Source organism: Anser cygnoides, chromosome 2, assembly GCF_040182565.1.
Source record: "Anser cygnoides isolate HZ-2024a breed goose chromosome 2, Taihu_goose_T2T_genome, whole genome shotgun sequence".
Taxonomy (NCBI): Eukaryota; Metazoa; Chordata; class Aves; order Anseriformes; family Anatidae; genus Anser; species Anser cygnoides.
In genome coordinates this window covers 34,778,022-34,798,161 of record NC_089874.1, presented here as the reverse complement: position 1 = coordinate 34,798,161, position 20,140 = coordinate 34,778,022, and the positions used below count along the sequence as shown (strand labels likewise).

Here is a 20,140-nt window from a genome sequence, read left to right as displayed (position 1 = left end):
CTCACAGAATCAGGCTCTCACACACTTTACAGTATTGCTGATTTCAGTCTGCTTAGGAACACTATAAGAAAAGCTTCTCATTGTACTTTGATGCATCACACCAATCCCCACACTTCCAAATTTTATGGGCTCCTTTCAGTGCTTTTATTCACCTCTCCTGTACATATCCCTACGAGTTGAACAGAACATCCTGTAATCCTGGAGCAACGAGCCCTCCTAGCTGCTTGGTAATAGTACCATTTTCAAGAGGCACCCTTGTGAATCCAGCAAATGTTAAGGGGGTTCATAATGCTCCACCAAAATTAGGGCCCTGGCTAAAGACAAACTACATGAAAGCATAAGAGAAAGGAAAATCCATCGATCAAGCCAATAGCCTGTCTGTCTTGTCTTCAGTGACTCCTAAAAAGCAGGCTTCTAAGACTGTCAGGACAGGAAAAGCACATTACACTATTTTCTCAGTACACTTTCACATCCTCCAGAAAACTGTCGGTTAGGGACATCCTAACCAGCAGCCGAGGTTTTGCACATCATCGTAAACTCTGAGCGTCACCAGGCTCCCGTGCCAGTCCCACAGCCCTCCTGCAGGTGGTGTGAAGAACCATCCAGCTGGTTTCTCTCGAACTGAACTCTACTTCCTCGAGCTGGTGTCCATAATAAGTGACCAGAGATACCACCAGGCATTCGAAGATCAGTTTAAGCATTTCAGCTGGTCACAGTCTCTTCCAGCCAGCTGAAAACAAAACTGCACCCCCAAAAAAAAAAAATCAGTACCATCCTTTCACAGCTGCTCATTCTTGCTCTGTCCCCTTCTCGTCTTTCACCAGCATCCTTAGGCAGCACAAGGAAGCAGATCTGGGAACTAACCAAGCTTAAAGCCTAGGAGGACTCACTTAGGGGTGTCCATGGAGAGTCAGTCCAAAAAGGATAGGAGTAGAAGTCATCAGCTGGCACTGTCCCTCTGTTACCACCTTGTCATGACTACCTGCCCCCACGTCCCCTCTCCCCAGCCCCAAGGCGGTCCAGCTCTTGGGTTCTGGGGAGGTGAGTGGTACTAAGGCACCAAGCTGAGGAGCACCACTGCCACCGAGCCACAGACACATCTGCCTGGCACCTCCTGGTCTCCAGTAGGGAAAGGGAAAGGTGGCTCTCCTTGACAGAAGCCACTTCTGGTGATGTGTGAACAGCTCCCATACAGCTCCTTGACTGTGAGCTGCAGACCCAGGATGGAACATGAATAAATTCATTGCTATTTAAATCCACGTTGTTCACATCAAGGGCCCTGCAAACATTTGACTCTCAATCATTGCAACATATGACTGGAAACTGGAAAAATAAAACCTGGTTTCAGTGGAATCTTAAAATTAAAGTTGATGTTTGATTGTTTTTTACTTCTGAAAACAGAACCAGAGAGACTTCTGAAATGCCACCACAAGGTCAGAGGGCCATCAGAAATTGTCCTGAGGACACATGGTACAATACTCAGTTTTGACAGGAACACAACAATACTCACATAAGCTGCAAAGCCAGAAACAGTTTTTGCAACTGTAATGACATTCATTTTGCTATACCTTCTTCCCTTTCCCACTCCCCCAGGACAACAGAAATATACGGAGAGATTAGTGGGATGGAGATCAGAACATGACCTCTGGCAACACGTCTACTGCTGAGACCAAAGTCAGTAAGGAACAGCTTACGAGAAGATAACAGTTTAAAAAACAGTGTTTACATCAGAAAGAAAAAAATATCCTCACTGAGAGAAAGTGATTTTTCATGCGTGTTAGATGAGAAAGTTGGCAAAGCTGTCATGACTTAGAGACAACCAGAGCTACTAGAAATAACCATTCTCTGCTGTGGTGTACATCTTGACTTCAATCCTGTTAAGGAGGGAAACAGGAGAAAAAGTGAGAGAAGTCCAAACAGGCTGCATTATAAGATTGTGCTGAGGTGACTCTGCCTGAAAAGGGAACAGCAAAGACTTGCCTGAAACATGAGAGATAGCAGAGGTTGGTGGGATTGTGCCAAGGACTGAAGAAATCCAATCACAGTCATGTAGAGAACTGTCACACATCTTACCTGCAGGGAGTAAATCAGAGAAGCAGATATACGAAAGACATCTGCAAAGGCTTCTGAAAAACCCTCCTATGTGTGTTCATTTGTAGAATATTACCACTTACTGATACGTGCACAGAAATGAATTCATCTCCATCCAAGGCACTGGAGCTGAAAAACATCCTTATGCTTAAAATGTGGATATTATACAGACAAAAAAAATAAATCTCTCCCAGCAGATTCACAGTCCAAAAACAGTTAGAATCACTTCTGCTTCCTGTCCTGCAACACTGACACAGCTGAGAGTAAACTGTCCCGTATGGTTTCATAATTTTGTATGTGTTGAATGCTTTATAACTTGTCATGGCATGTAGCACAGGAAACCACCAGTGCCAAAGTTGAAGAACTTTAAAAAGCAGACCTAAACTTGGAGGCAAGAGTGATAGATTGATTAATTCAATGGGAATACAGGATGGGATTTGCTAGCTTTGGCTATCTAAAAAGAAGGCTCCTGCTTTAAGTGGTCCAGGCCCTAAGGTCAAAACAAGAAAAAGGCAGGCAGCTTCAGAGCGTTTCACCTAAGATAACCATTTACCACAACTGGGACCCCTCTGGAAGATGCTCCTCTCTCCTTGTCCAAAAACACAGAGACAATAGACTACCCAATTGAGCACAGTCAAAGAAACCAAGAAGAAAACACACTTTGGTGACAGGGAATCCTCAGCGATCACAAGGGCTTAGATAGCACAGAGGACCACAACAGTTGTCCACATTAGAGATCATTCTTCATTTATACCCTGACATGCAGTTTTGAAATGACATGTGTAGGATTTAGGAAAGGGTCATGCACTTAGGATAGCATCATGCAGTCTGTGCTGGTCTCATAGAGCAGGGACAAATTGAAACATCTTGATTCTCCCCTAAAAAGATGTCCAAATGGTCTTAGGGGTTCACCGGCCTTGGACAATTTGCCTGTAGTTTAGCTAGCAGCTTTCCATTCATCCTAAATGGATGAGCTCCATCAAATAAATTCCAAGTTCAGCCATTAATTCAATAATTCTGACATCAGAAAAAGAGACTTGTTTATCCATTATTCTGTGTTGTGTGTTTTTTCTCACTAACTGGTGCAATTTGGAGCATAAGAGCATGGCAGCTGTAATGGCAAGGGCAGGCTTATTTTTATATGGACAAGCATAAGAATAAGGATTACAAACTCTAGCCTTGAAACATACTGCTTTTTAAAAGTTCTCATAGTGTTACAACTAATTATACATTTCATATTTTAGTTCTTGCTATCTCCTCTTAATCCACTCACACAACTTCGTGTCAGGCACTAAAGCCCCAATAAAGTACATCAAAACACATCTTCCATGAACATGACTGAAAACAGATTCTGCCTGATGTACATACATGCACTCTTTTTTCCTTTGCTTGTCGTTTGACAATATGTGGCTATTTACTAACATTGTACATTATTTATTAAAATTAGCAGTGATTTTCTTTATGCAAATAGAAGCAACCATGCAAGAATTGATATGTTGCCCCTCAGCCTACCACTGTGCTGTCTGTAACCTCACCTGTCAATTGTTGCCTGCTGAGAGACCACATAAGTAAATGCAGAAAGTCTCCCACTTCGTAATCATGTTGACTATAATTGAGGTTAAGATCTCGCGGAAATGCCTTTCTTTGTACACTCTCCCTGGAGAGAAGGAACAGCCTTAAACACTTTTGGCTCCCTCTTTGCATAACTCTAACCTCCACCCAAAGCAGAAAAAGACAAACGGCTTTACTGGAGCTGGAGAGCTTGAAAGGGAGCCAAATTCTGGGGAGCATCAGTGTGGGCAGGTTGGAGGGATCAGCTGCAGGCTGGAAGCCAAAGGTGGCATGCCGCCAGCCGTGCTACACGTGCAATAGCAGGGCTCTGCAGAGAGTGGAGGGATGGCCTGCAGAGAAGACTCCAGACCAGGGAATGACCCTGCTCGGATCTTTGAAAGCTTCAAACAATACCTTCACAGGAGAATATTTTGGTACAGCTTTTGGCCTTTGCTCTGCAAACTACACCTGGCAAAGCACAGACTTCCTGCATAGGGTGTCCATCCTTTGAATCTTGAAAGGTCTTGACATGAGATAGCACTGTTTTTGTTTACACAGGCTTCATCCTTCCATTCCCATTTGTTGCCTGTGAGTGTCTGAAGCAACTGATGTGATTAAGCTGTCAGTTACCAGCACTTTGCACACCCCCCCAGCAATTTCCCAGCCCCTGGCAACCTGAGACTGTCACCTCACTGCAGAAGAGCCAGTGCTCATTCACAACAAGTCTGTTAGCACAAAACTCACATTTTTACACAGGGATCAAAGAATCCCTAGTCAAATAAATATCATAGGAAAGCAGTGCAGATCGGTATACTTTAGTGATTCTTAATGAATTCTGTTGGTTTCCAGCATAAGAAGAGAGGTTGGAGGAAAGATGTCCAGGATACTCACAGATCTGATTTTTTTCTAAAGTACCCATCCCCACAGTATTTGTCCGCAACCATATAAAGTATGCATGTCTCTGAAATTATCTGTACATCTGTTTCTGGGCTTATAAATACAAAGCCTTGCGAAGAACTTGCCAAACCTGTGATCATTTGCACACTACAGTATGTTCAAATGGAACCAATAAAACATTGTTCCCAAGAAGCACAATCTCAATTGCACAATGTAATTCTCCAAACATTATTTGGTTCATAGCAGACCGGATAAATCTTTGGAAAACCAGTCAAAATTTCTCCAGTTATAAGAACTGACATGATCCCTAAATACATCTGGGATTTGCTTGGATAACTTCTGTAGTTTTCTTCTGCTCTTAATTTTTCAGAGAATAGTAGTGGTTCCCCGTTCTTCAGAAGTTTCCAGATTCCAGATGATTTTTTTTTTTTTACAGAGTAGAAGAAAATCATGATCAAAAGATGGTCTATTATTTAAAGGTGTTAGATCAAACTAGTCCCTACTGTAACTTCCTCAAACTCAGCGGTGCTATTGAATTGTGGCAGATTCACCATCGTAATGGATTAGCACATCTGCTTTTAATGTATTGACTTTGCAGTGCAAAATTAATATGACATTACTTTTTTACTGCCATGATGATATTATTATTGAATTTGTATTATCATGTTTTAGACTTTTTTAGTAAGGTAGCAGCAATATGTGGACAAAAGTCAAAGAAAATCCCCCTTAAAGCCAAGCAGACAGATAGAAACACACAGAAAAACCTTTAGCTTATTTTGTGGTTATAGCTGCTTTCGCTACTGGAAAAGACCGTACTAATTCATCTGCCACCTGGACTATGTAACTGCTAATGGAAATAGCTTTAAATACGGTGTAACAGGACAAGTTAGCCTGTTTAATTACAGCATGGCTACCTGCTCAGCCCATATCAGGGGCAGACTCCTATCAGCTATGTTTAAAAAATAGTTCCAGGTATATTTTCAGGTGCAGCCTTAATCTTAGTGTTTACTGTGTTTGAAACCAGTGCTTTCAGCATGTTTCCACCTTCAGGCTATCTAGGCCCAATAAGGATGTTAAGAAGGATGATAAAAGTATGGTATAGGAAACAAACAAAAAGGTGGCTCTCAGAGCCTGATTGTCCAGTTCTACATATCTTCTAAAACTCATAAATGTATAGAATTTCTCCCTGCCCTTCTAGAGAGCTCGAGTAAAAGTAACCTAAGCCAAGTAAACTACTGAAGAGGATCTGTGCAAAAAAAGCATCCCCATTACTGTGTGGCATCACCAACTGACTGGGGAGGCTTTCTAGTTCTGTGCAGCTTTTAGGAACAAATTATTCCCATGATGGACTCCCAAAGTCTCATTAATCAACTGCTTTGAATGCTGATGTGATAAAACAGTGCTGGTACACATCAGACTCTGGGTATATTTCACTGAAACCATATTTTTCTGCTGGCTTGTCTGCGCTGCTCATTAGTGAAGTAGCCAAGCATCCCATAAACAGCAGTGAATTCAGTTCCACCATACCCTGTGAAGGGGGAAACAACTAGCCCTGTGTTTGGCAGATAAGCAACTAAAACTGAGGGAGATGGCAAACCTTTGCAAACAGAGCCCTGGCAGGAATTAAAATAGAAATGCCAACTCCGAGTGTTTAAATTAGCCAGGGGAAAATATGCTCCCACTCCCCATCAAAAGCAAATACTCTAATAAAGTCAAATAGCAGTGCCTTTTGAAGAAAAAATTGTGATGTCTTCCATAGGAGTTCAGAGGCATCCCCAGCTATACCATGTTCTCTGTGGACTAGAAACTCAGCGCACAACCCCTGAAACTGTCACTGCCAGAGTGAATGAATGGTCCCACAGGAACTGCACAGCCTGGAGGTGATGGTGCACCAGGAAACACCAGCGCCAGGAAGAAGCTACTTGCTCCCAAAACAAATTGCCCTGGGCTGGAATGCAGTAAAAATGCAATCCCTTGGCTGGGATTGATTTACTGCGAGATAGCGGGTGATATCAAAGGACCAGAATTTTTCATTTCTTGCTGAGGAAAGCAGGATGAATGGCATTCCCGAGGAGGAGGAAATTCTTCTGACACATGTGAAGAGTCCTCGATCTTGACCCTTGCTCCAGGGATGGTTTATGCTCTGCATGCCAAAAATATAAATGCCTCTTGCATTTTAAAGATCCACTGTCAGCAAAATCCAGAACACATTGTTGTCCCTCTCCCTATAGAGAATGCCTTTCTTACTGAGCTGGAGAGTCAAATTCTTTAATTTTCTCACTCACTCTGCTTTGAGCAGTGGCCAAACTAAAAATCTGGTCGTCACAGTGAACCTGCACGTGAACATGTTCAGCATACTCCCGCTGTGCCAACTTTCTAGGACTCAGGAGGAGTTTAACCACCACCCCAACGAAATTGCAATTGCTCCAAATTGCAGGGGAACTTGAGGGGCACTGACAAGTCTGCTGTTACTGAAATGGAGCCACCGATCGGCTTAGCATTTTCAGCCCCACTGCTAAAGAATCACAATTTAAATCTCAACCGATGTCTTAGCCCCCCATATCCCACCTCAGTTCCAGTTTAGGCGGTACTGAGGCACCAAGACTTTTGCTTTTTTTCAGCCCACTAAATTAAAGCTACACCTGAGATCAGCTGTCCCCATTGGTGAATCCAGAATTACTCCCAGCTTAACACGTGAGGTTTTCTTTGGTCTAAAATATTATCATCAACAGTTGAAATAATATTTATGTGACAGTATGGATGAATTTTCTTCTCGCTGTGTTCAGGTTCCACTGGTATTGAGATGCAACATGATAGCATCCCAAAGCACCTCTCTCCAAGTCACGGTGTCTGTGTAAACACCCACTAACACCCATCTAACTTTCCTCAACTTCTGTATGGGTTCTTTGTAATTAATCCCAAGCTCCTCTCATCATTCCAACATGGTTTATTGGGTTTTTGTTCTGTTCTTAACATTAAAACAGTTATTGCATCATTTATACCAGTAAAAGTCTGTGCCTGGGCCTGATTAGCAACCCTCAGGAAGGTGTTGTCTCCAGGGGTTTGGCCTGGACCCATTTAACTTTTATTAAAGTATATAATGTCACCTCCACATACACTCCCATGAGGCACTGATGAACGTGCTCCTGGAAAGAGGAGGGAGCAGAGGAAGGCAAACCTCCACGTTGCTTTTTGTCTCTGTTTTTATAGTGGTAGCATAAATCTTGCTAGGACATTACCAAGAAGGACCCTTCTGACAGAGAAACAAGCCAAGCTAAGCCTCAACATCAACACCCTTTCTCTTCCTCTTTTTACAAACCAGTAGAGACAAAACACAGTAAGCTCAAACAAACCCTGCTATTTAAATTTCTATACTAATTTGTGAGGATAAATTCTGGCTGCCAGACTGGAACAGCAAGGATGTGGTCACTGAGAGTTTCTCCTCAGACATTACCTAGACAGCAGACACTGGGGGTGTCCCTATGAAGAAGTCATGTCTTTTGAGATCCAGCAAGCTTATCTTTGAGAGTTGCCTGCCCGCAATTAGTGGCATTGGACACATGCAGGGAAATAGCTTACAGCCACATAGTAGAAGTGGCCACGTCTGTATTAGTAACTACAATGATCAGGGGGCAATTCTCTGGCTATGAAACCAAGGGGACAGCACAACTTTTGTCCACACAGCTGAACTGTTTTCTCATCCTTAAAACAGGGCAGTCTTGTACAAACAGTCTTCCCTTGTGCTGGTAGTCTCTGACAGGTGCCACCTCTTGGAAGCCACTTACAGAAGTCTTAGCTTTAATTTCATTTCATTTATTTTCATTTATCATTTCATTTATTCATTGGGATTAGTTTTTAAGGAAGCTGTTAGGCCTCCTGAGTCCATATCACTAAGGATAAAAGGATCAATGGGAAAAATGTGAATGATCACTTGGAGATGTTCAAGATTACACCAGCTAAAAACCAAATTTTGCTTATTACAAAAAGTGAAGGCCATGATTGAAAAAAAAAATAAAAAGCAAAGAAAAGCCAAAAGAAAGAAAATGGGTGAATATGTAGATTTGATTGTAGATTATAAACTAGAAATTTTAACACAAGAAAACTGGTGATGAAAAAATATGCAAATCTGTGGTAAATAGGGCTAACAATAGTCAGAAGAACACTTTGAACTTCAAGGGATTAGGGAGTAAGGAATCCTAAGAGTAGAACTGAAAATTATAATGTTGCCAAAAATAATCCAGAAAAGGCGGAAGTATTCAATAAGTAACTGTTGTGTATTTGGCCAAGGATCGGGTGATGCAACCATTTCGTAAGAAAATCATGGAACAATTTTCACTTCAGCAGTATATCAGAAGGAAGTCAAATAAGAGCTACTGATTTTAGGTATATTTACAGCAGGTAGTCTCAAAACTAGCATATGAGAGTTTAAAAGGAGCTACACGAAAAACCCTCTAAACCATTAGTGTTGATTTCTCAATAACACTTGTGATACCAGGGAAGTTCCAGAAGATGAGAAAAAGTAATATGATGATAGTATTTAAAAAATAAAAAATAAATTAGAGAATAAAGGATACAACTCAGGTAATTACAAGATTTGTAAGACTGACTAACATCAATCCCAGGCAAAATAAAGGAATGGCTGATACAGGACCCAGTTAATGAAGAATAAAAGGGAGTTAGTATAATTATCGTCACTCAGCGGGGGTTTTGGCAAATAGATCCTGTCAAACTAGCTTGATATCCTTCTCTGATGAGATTACAAATTTGCTGATAGAGGTAGTAGTATCACTATATTTGGACTTCTACAAGACATTTAATGCAGTCAATACCATATATTGCAAAAAAAAAACATTGATTGAAGAATGCTATGAATCAACACTGCAAACATTAAATGGATTAAAACTGGCAAACAGCTACATACCAGAACATCACTGTAAAGATGTGTGGTTTTGGTGAGGTTCAGTGGGGATCCAGTCTTTGTCCTACATCAGTTAACTTTTCTGCCTGAGATGTGGAAGGAAACATAAAGTCATCATTGATGAGAACTGTAGATAACATTTGTGTGTCTTTGGACTGGGTGAGAAGTATGTAATTAAGATGATAGACGAATGATGCAGGGGGATTTATGGTGCTTTATGATGCATCAGAGGTGGTGTATGTTGTTGCACATAAAAAATGCTCACATGCTTTCTTGCACGTACATATAGGCCAGCAGGAAAGCATGTAAAACAGGGAGCATAAAAGCAAACACTCAGGGCTTAACCAGATTTTACCACATGGCAAGGTGAACAGAAGAGAAAATACAGTATTAAGTCCATCTGGTAGTCCTATGTCTAGAAACAAAGGAAGGAGGGCATCTCTGGGGAGTCAGTTTGGAGAAACAGAGTCCCTTAAGAATATGAGATCTCATCCAAGTGTGAGCATTAGTCAGGAAGAAGCATGAGTTCTTAGCTCAGTTCTACAGCCAAAAAAGGAACCTCACATCTAGCAAAAGGATGAGGAGCTGGTCCTGGTTTTGCTCTGAACATCGATGTAGCCATGACTGGAGTATCATGACCTCGAAAGGACATTGATAACTGAGATGGATCAAGGCAGCACTGAAAAAGATTAAAGAACTAGAGGAAGCATCTATTAATAACAGTGCAAGAACTCAATCTATTTAATTAATGAAAGAAAAGGTTAAAAGGTATTTTCATGAGTCTGTAAGCACCTGCAAAGGAACATAACTTTGATAATGTGTTATTTGGTTCATCAGACAAAGAATAGCAAGTCAGAGAAAGCTAAGGCTGGTGATATTTACAATAGAAAAAAGATGCAAAACATGTTTTTGGTAGAAAACAGTTCTTGAAGCACAATGTCTGGCAATAGCAATCTCTAAACAAAGACTGAATGTTGATGTAAAACCAGTACTGTAGAACAAATGCAAATCAACTTACAGAGTACTGAAGCCTGTGATACATAAGAGGTCAAACCCAAGGACCTATTTCTTTCCTTACTACCTATTTATGGGCTAAGACTGAGCATAACTGGCATAGGGATGTCTCTGTGAGTCTGCAGAGAGTCTGAAATAAGAAATCAAAGAGGCAAGCACTGCCACCAGGCTCAGTAACATTAATGCCAAGGCTCGCTGAACTGGAGTTTCCAGCACAACACCAGCAGAAGGTTTTAAATCTGATAGAAAGAAAGAGTGAAACAGAAGACCACACTCCTGTTGGTGTGCTGCAGATGGCTGTGCAAGCAGTGAGCTGCTGGAGAGCAGTGACCTGCCTCCCCAACAAGGTGGCAGAGCACACTGGGGAAACAAATAAGGCTGTAGAAAGGTATTCAATTATTTCTGTTTTTAAGGCATCCAAAGACCCCAAGATGTCTTTACGCCATCCTGGAAAGTGATGCTACAATGGGGCACTCATCCTTACACATTCCCCTACAAGAACAGTGAATTCTGGGTGCAATTCCTTCCTTACTATGTCCTTGTTACCACTACCCTCATAGCACAGCTATATGAGGAAGGGAAAATACTGTTAGCCCTGTGAGAATAATATGTAGCAGATAAGCAGAGAGGAATAAACAAAAAATTACTAAAACATTTCTTGTATCTATTGTCAAAATGCATGTGCACTGAAAAATATAGGGTGATTTTTGTAGAAACGGTGTGGACAAAAGAATCATGGAAAAAGAAACAAAAAGAAGCAGTAGGAGGAGTAATTCTTGATAGAAACAGTTGGTAATAAAAGGAAAAGTCATATCCACAGACTGTGTTGTGTGGTATATAATTCAAGATCTAATCTAAATGTACCAATTTCTTTCACAAAACAATAGGTGATATTCCAAACTGTCATATTAAATGGAGGGAAAATATTATCTGCCACCCACTGTTTCCTGCATTACTATAGTTGAAAACCTTCACTTTACTTGCAGAGGGCTTTAATTTGAGCCTTATGTTTTCAGACTCTCAGATCAAGTTCTTCATCTCTCTGAATTCTCCATAGATTCAAGACTGGCGTGAGAATAACTGAGGCAATCACTTGGTATTAACAATGTCAAATACAAAATAAGCAGAAAAGAGACACATTCCTTGCCAGACCTTATAATTACATATTTGGCTTGGTTCATGCAAGTTCAACTCAATCCAGATTTTTCTGTAAAAGCTGAGAGTCCAAATCCAACAGCGAAATGTTGCTGGAATTGCACAAAAGATGAATTCAACCCAGACGGCTTATTGCCTGTGTATTCCTCACGTGCATGTCTCCTTTTGGGTTTGTCATGCAGGAAGTGAACACACATTAAAAACCAACAAAAGCATTTTATGAGAAACATATGGATTTTTTTGCTAATTCCAGGTACATTATAGGTACGGGTCTTTTCAGTCAATATGCAGATGATTTTTGCTTTCATGCTAAAGGCTTCAGTGCATGGGCACAATCCAGTTACAACTGTGAATTCTTTCTTTTGGTTCTGTTTGATGATATTTATTTATTTGTTTATTTATTTATTTATTTTTGTGGCCCCACTAGAGGGAAAGCCTCCCCTACCCTTGCCACAGCTGTGCTCGTTGAGATGGCTGATGAGAGTAAAATAATCATTGAACTGGTGGTGTTCAGCAGGAATAATGTGATTCACAAATAGGTGGTGGATACCCCCCAGACGGACATTCTCATAACAGCACCAGACTCCAGAAACATACAGACAATGAGGTTAGCTACAGGTGTCCTCCAACCCAGAAGCACATGACTTTTTCCAGCTTCAGTCTGAGATGAAAGGTGTTGCAAATGCTTAGATGCAAGCAAAAATACAGCCAGAATGCAAAGATACCAAGAGAATATATGGCAAAATTAATTAGTCTTTATCAATCATATAAAGTCAAAGCCAATTTTAATCATGTTCAATCTACCTAGACTTCTGGACTTATATATTACATGAGTGTGCACTCTTTAACACAATGTAAAATTTTTCCTAGGTGCATGAAAGTACCATGATTCCCCCTGGTGCACAAGCTCATTCTTTAGACTTTTCAGGATCATTCTTGACAACTTTACTCTTTATCCTTGATGAAAAAGAAAAAGAAATTAAACTTTTTTTCTTCTTCAGTATTTATGCATTTAGTATAAAGAAACTGCTTTTTTCCTTTTTTTTTTTTTTTTTCCTAGTCCAATCAAGTATATAAATTACCTTCTGGCTGAGAATTTTACAAAATCAATTAATGAATAATTATCTTTTGACTAATAGTACTGTCTCTTAAATGCTTGAGGCAGGGATGAGAAAGGCTATGATATTTAAGGGAGTGATCAATTTCCACAGCGTTATCTGGTAATTCAAAGTTACCAGAGTTCATAGTTACCAGAGGTTCAGCTCCTTCATAATCTGGACAGGTTTGTTAATGCTCTGAGATCCTGAGGACTGATGTGGCTCTCTGTACTACGTTCTTTTCTTAGATCATATGTAGTCCTTAGTCACAAGTCTTTTCTATTCAAACTTTGGATAGTTTCTTTATTAATCCTTTTCTACACTAAAAGTATATATAAACTTCTCTGTGGTCTGTTAAGTCTTAGAAAATATGAATGTGAAACAAGTAGGGGACTTTCTCTTCTCTCTTTTTGCAGCACACAAATTTCCTCGGTTCAACATGGGTTAGTCAAACCTTCTCCCTCCCATTTGAGGAAGGGAGTCACTTTGAATAAGTCGTATCCTTCACGCCTCTTGCTAAGTGAAAGACTGAGGAGCTGTAGATAAAGCTGTAGTCTCCCCATGGAAGATTATCACTGCTCCTATAGCCCTACTGAGCTCTCTGTGCTGCTGCCATCCTGGGACTTCATTATCTACCTGTGGCTGATAGCTGCCCGACACTGAGACAGATGATAAGCTAACATTACAGATTTCAGAGGCCACATTCTCAAAAAACAGGGTGGTGAGTGTATAGACAACTCCATCAGTAGTCATTACAATGAGGTACCTAACTGATTCTGGGAAATTATATTCAAATATTTAAACAAGACTCTTACCATCCATAATGACTGTAAAAACCACCTACAATGAAGCACTACCCATTTGCAATTGCTGATTATATCCTGGGGTTTTCAGCTGAGGCTTTTTCCTTATTTGCCTTATTATCACAAAATTGGGCAGACATGGTTAATATAATGCACACAAAAAAATTAGACCTTGCACAGAGCAATCTGTACTTTCCTTCTTCATTTCTAGGTTTATTAGAGATAACACTAAGCAATTTCATGTTAAGGTAGAGTGCGGAGTACTTGAATACATTTTCTCTCATGTTGTACATTGTTTTATATAGCAAAAATACAAAGAATGGGTTTTCATTGAACCAAAAACAAGGATCACTTCATTAATGTCTTAAAGCCATTGCCAAGCATAGAGGCATATGTACACCTGCTCAAATTCTCTGATATTTTTTTTCCTCCTCAGAGCTCAGACACCCACATAGTTAAGCAATAGCTTGGAAAACAGCTATGTTTGCAAAACAGAGGCAGAGAGGCTTCCAGGGCAGAGAGCTGTTTACATTATAGCACTGTTTATCCAAACAAAGTTCTGTGACACTTCATGAAGATGTAGGGCACATGAGTGACTGTATCCTGCCATCTACCTGCAAGACTGCTGAAAACAAGGCTGCGGATGGTCCTGGTGCTGCAGGAACCCACTTGCAGTTGTACCTTTAGATGCTGGCTCCCACCCCCCAAAGTATCTTTCAACGTTTCCTGACAGACTTGGGAGGCATCCTGCAAGAGCGGAGGGGAGGTGGGTTTCGGATTTTTATATCTGCTCACTCCCAGTCATAGCTTAAAGGTTCTTCATGTTCTCTCTGAGAGGCATGGGGAGTGGGAGGCTATCGCAGACACCACAGGCTCCCCACATTCTCTCTTCTCTGGACTGTACATTACCCTTTTAATCAAGTCCTTAATGACAACAGTTGGGGTCCAGAGTTGAAACTGGCAGCCTGCAAACAGCAAACTCTTTCTGTTACTCAACAGTATCTGCAGGACAGATGTGTTTGGCTATAACGATACCAGAACATATTTCAGTGAGTGTTCATGAGCTGTTTGCTGGGTGGTTGCCCAGTGTGCCTCCAGGTTCAGCCCTAATAAAGGAGAGAAACGGGGCAGCAGCATCCACAGACAAATGCACGAATGGCCAAATCCTCAGCACAAGAATAGGGAATAAACCACAGAAGTTTGGTCTTAATCAACGTGTTTCCATTGGGAGCTTTCTGCACCAGTCTTACCTGTTCCCTATCTGCTTATTTGGACTGCAACCGAGTGGCTGGAGAGCCAAACCCTACAGCCCAGACCTGTTCTCTGGTCCAAGGCTGACAGCAAGCACATCTGTGCATCTTCCTTAGCTATCACTTTCTACAGGTTTTCAGCCTCTTGTCTGCACATCCCTCTTGAGCTCTATCACCTTTAGCTGCATAATCATGCTTTCGCAAACACTGAGCATGATTTCACTGCAGATTTTAAGGAAATATTTCTCTTGCACTTTCTATTGACTCTGAAGAAAAATAAAATATTCTATATTCTTCAGCATCCGTTCACTGAAAGAGTAATTGAATTCTTACAAGTATGATTTTAGCAGAACAAGTATTCTGGATGAAATTCTATTGTTGAAATTATTTAAACACTAGTGCATTAGCATACTAGTATGTCTGCAAAATAGTACATTCGGCAGTAAAATGTTCTAGTAGGTTGATAATAAATAATAAATTAGCATAATGTAGTCATTCTAATTTAATAATCTTCAGCTTTTTACGATATACACCAGAGTAAACAATCTACATTTATTGCTTACGCACACACATTTTATATGTACAAATATATTTGACATGAGTTCATATGTACAGCTATGTTCTTGTCTAAGGATTCATATATCAAATGATATTCAAATTATATCTGGCTTAAAAAAAAAAAGAAAGAAAGAAAAAAAAAAAACCCCTGCTGGGATATTCAGCAGCTAAATGAGTTCATTCAGAACTATTAGTGATCATTTTCAAACAGGCATTAGAGAACGAAGGGAATACGCATATTTTGTGTGATTAATCAGGATATTTTATCTGCCGGTGCTTCTTAGAATAGCTAATTGGTTTTCCAGCCTCTGTGTATGGTAGATCTTGCTTAGCTGTGCATTAACAAAGGGCAACTCACTGACCCTGCACAGTCAGACATCATTATTTTCAATCAGACCAGTCAGTTTCCAGGGTAAATTACAAATCCACTGAAAATTTCTGTTTGTTGTGCCAGTCAGGAAGCTCATACATTTGACCCAAATGGATCCTTGCCTGCTTTCTGGCATTAAGAGATAAAAACTGAACTGAATTTCTTGATTGCTTGATGGTGTCTTTTAGAAAAATTATCACCTTCCTTTTTGTTTGCAAAAAGTCATTCATTTCTTTTTTTTGGCTTAAAGTAAGACCATAACACACCCCCAATACAACCTGTGAGTATCACCGTACATCTCAAAAAGATAGCACTAGAAAGGGAGGAAAAAAAAAGAGTTGACAAATTGAAATATTTTAAAGCAAGAATTGCTCTCATAATCTCTTTAAAACTTAGTGTTGAACAAGGAAGAACAGGTGTGGATTCTGGTGTGGAGCGGGCATGTCTGCCTGCAAAGGTGTGTGATGTCAACCCCTCCCCTTTCAGGTACAACTACCCCAGTATTTTGGCACAAGTCAGTAAAAGTAACTGGGATTGTCTGTGTTTGATGTCTTTCCAAGAGAGGACAAGCAGGGGAAAGGAAAACATCCTTTAAAACAGTTCAAGTCAACTGCAAACCTCTTTCCCTCTCTCTTCCCAACTTTCTCCGCTTTCTTCTCTTAAGAGCAAAGAATAAGCAGAATAGAAATGATGATGAGGAAGCCAATTTGTGACCAAGAAATGAGTGAAACCTTCTGTTTATAATGCTGATTTTGGAATAAAAATAATAGTAATAGTGTTAAGTCAATCACTTTTCCTCCAGTACTTGCTATGTTTTCTCAACACTTGGTTTAAAATATTTACACATTTTCTTTAAACACACGAAGTATCCCTTGGAAAGAAAATGTTACTGTACCAGGAAGATGAGGCTGTTCAGCATTTGGAAGTCAGGGAACACCTGGGTGAAGGCCTCCCCTCTTGCATCTGTGGCAAGGTGCTAGGCTGACGATCAATGTCTGCATTCCCAGGAGACAGGACAGCAGCATGCTTGCTAATTATGGACCCCTGAAAACAGGAGAATCAGAAATCTGAACTGGCTTCTCAGTTGAAGAAGAGACACCAAAGTATTTTGACTGTGGATACCTCAGCAATAAGGTTATGCACAGCCACAGGCTGATGCCATCTCTCCAATTCAAATCCCAGAGGGAGCTATGTAACACAACAGGGAAAGGAAAGACATATCACATCCATCTTAATGTATTTAGACACCTAACTCAGACACTCAGGCTCAGCTCAGTGGAGTCTGCACTGCAGGGGCCTTGCCACAGCCATACAGTGGTCTACATAGGCCACAGACTCCCTACTGGCTCCATGGCAAAAGGTAGACACGTCTGCGAGTAGTCACGGCTATGTAAGTGAAAGGTTCACCTCTCTCTGCTGACCTTATAGAGAAAAATTGCAGAAATTAAATACCTGCTTCCACTTGGCATCCAAACTTAGTCTTCTGCAGAAAGACACTAGTGCAGATGTTCAGCTCTTTTTATGTAGCAGTAACAACAGTCTCCCATTAGAGCATTTGTCAAGGAATTGAAGATCCTCTTCAGCTACATTTCCCACATTCTCAGTGCATGTCCTAATTAGGCTCCCAGGCACTATTCCTGGAAGGAATGGAGAGGGGCATTTACCACCCCTCCCATTGAGGCTGGACCACTGTGCATCCAGAGTTTAAATCCCACAGAGCCAGGCAATAAGGCGACCAGACTCTCACATTCATGGGTACAGAACTGGAGGTCCAAATTCAGCCCCCGGAAAAGAATACTTCTCACATTAGTCCATCATTGCATAGAATAGAAAAGGACCAGAATTACCCAATCGCCTCCGTGCTCTACTACCTTCTAGGGCAGAGTCAGGCTCCCATGTGTGCCCAGCCAGAAGTCTTCTGCCCAGTTGCCCAGTGTCAGTAGGAGACAGGAGCGTGGTGATCCTGTGAGCTTCCTACCTGAACTGGTGGTGGGTCGAGGCATTGCCACCAGCCCAAGCAGCTGCAAGGTCAGAATAGCTCTGCCCTTTGCAGACCAGCACTCTTTAATGCCAAAGGCAGGTGGTGACAGCAGCTGCAGCTGCACCCTTCGAGGTGACCGTGCCATGGCACATGCATATGACCCTACGGGAGTTAGGATTTAAGTAGGTCCCTGCCTCAGCCTGCGTGACAAAGGAGCTTGGGTATCCAGCAGAACGGGGTAGCACCTAGAGCCCCAGATCACAGGACTTTGCTGGACAAACAGAGTCTGTGAGTGAGTTTGGCTTCCCACTGGGTTAGGCAGTACTGGGAAGTCTGGATTTCAGCCTTCTGTTGAGGAAGATCAACAGCACCTGGGCTACCTAACAGCTGGTCTCTCTAACCCCTGATCGAAGCAAGTAAAAGAAGAGATGCCCTTTGAGAGGGCAGTAACTGCTCTGAATTTCCCAGAAGCTTTCTCTGACCAAGAGAAAATAAGGTTAATTTCAGCTAAAGTTAGTTTTGAGGTTTCCATCTTCCAACTTCAGTAAGAATTTAATGAAACTAGACTACCTGGCTTATTGTTCTAATAAAGTAAATCTTTGCTCTCCTTCACCTTTTCTGAGGTATGTTGGGGATTAGCCATCTATGAGCAGGGCATCTTATGTCAGGGCAACATCTGCCAGGGCTTTTTTAATGTTCTCAGTGTAGGCCAGGAGAAGTCATTGTGTTAGTGGTGGAAATTATTGGCTGTAATAAGAACGAATTAGGGCCCAAGGCCAGAATCAACAGTTTCCCAGAGACAGGATGGCCCCATTACCTGAGCATTAGCCCAGGGTTTAGGATAGCTTGTCTTCCCTCCCCATTTCACCACAAACTTTCTCTGTGTCCATAAGTGAGGTGCTTGATCCAAACCAGAAGAGTTTAGCTTCCCTGTTTTCAGATTCCCATTGGTAAAATGAGAGCCATGACTCTTCCACTTCAGAAGGATGTTGCATGAAAAACTGTGAAGCACTACAAACATGAGTATTTAGGAGAACATCAGAAGGCATGCAGCTCTCCCTGCTCCCTGTCTAGCCTGTCCTTTCATGTTTTCATTACTGATGAGTTGAAGCAGAAATTGTAGCTGATATATATTTCCCTTAACAAGGTGCCAAAGCCATTTCTTTTAAAATGGTGATTCCTACACACAACCCCTTCCCAAGCTGCAGTTCCAGCTGCAAGTTCTGTTCTTGTGGCTGAATTGGTTTGGGGCTTGCAAAGGCACTTGGGGCTTTGCAATGGCTATAAGGTTCATAGCCACAATGGCTATGGCTTTGCAAGCCCACTCCTATTGGAAAGGTTTCCTGTTCCTACCAAGGAAGGAAGCCTTGTTTAAATGCGAATATTCACTTCCAGTGGTACTACTGGCAGTTAAAACATTGCTCTGTTAACACAATACCACAAAACTAACAATGTGACACTGTTATTAAAGGAAAAAGTAAGGATAAACCATAGATTTGGGTTTTAAAATTATCTCCATTAGAATCTGCCACTGGTAATAAAAGGTTAATGAATTTCATAAAAAATGTATTTTTAACTATTTCCTCCCCTTTTATCAAGTTGACTTTACATCTCAGTCTTTCATTTTCAGTCCAAACATGTTCTCCCTCAACACCTGGCAAACCTGACTCTTGTGTAAGGTCTTAGTCATATTTGTCAGGGCTGTGCTTCCCTCCAGTGATGGAGATGGCAGCCCGCTCTGCGATACGGCTGTATATATATGCATTAAGTGAAATCAGCCTGCTTTTATGACCTATTTTTAAAACACTCAGAGTTATTTACTGTTGTGTTTATAAAATTGTGAATAACAGGTAATAGCCAGATTTTGAAAGATGATGAAGAATAAACAGGCTTGTTAGTGCGTAATTATTGTGTATGAGTTTCTGGTTAGTTGTTTCTATTGCACAGGATGCACTTGAAAGCCTCAGCACCAGTTCAGCTCCAATACTGGTGCAGCAGATAAATAGTTTCAAGGCGAGGTAGAAATGTCAATTCCACTAACGAATTTATAGTGCAATATAGTGAACGAGGAAAGCACAGTTTATGGGTTGTTTTCTCCAGCATGGTACTTTTTATCCTGCAGAATAACACTTTAAAAGCACACTGACAAAATGTTTCTCTTCCCACTGAACAGCCTTTATTTTTAGATTGGATACTTATTCTATACATCTGTTTAGACTGATCCAACAAAACTAGGTAGAAAATTATGTTGAGAAAGTGAAAAGGTGAGGGAACACTGTAAAAAACAAAACAAAGCCTTGTCCTCTAAAAACAGTTTGTCCAAGCCAAGCTAACCAGCTGGCCAGTACAAAACACAGAAGATAAATGTACTCAGAAGAGACTTGAGCATAAGTAAGCCCATAGTCAGGAGGAACAGAAGACATCTTCCAGTTCTCTCCCTGCTCTGCATCTACCT

At 41.0% G+C, this 20,140-nt stretch overlaps 1 long non-coding RNA gene across 1 annotated transcript; it reads right to left on the bottom strand.

Moving 5' to 3' along the window:
* Nucleotides 1–11,899: 11,899 nt before the first annotated feature.
* LOC106030212 (uncharacterized) lies at nt 11,900–18,085 on the bottom strand. The gene is made up of 4 exons (XR_007165693.2): nt 17,683–18,085; nt 17,157–17,341; nt 16,600–16,748; nt 11,900–16,017 (listed from the first exon to the last, which is right to left on the bottom strand). It is a non-coding gene; the product is annotated as an uncharacterized lncRNA (long non-coding RNA).
* Nucleotides 18,086–20,140: the final 2,055 nt, after the last annotated feature.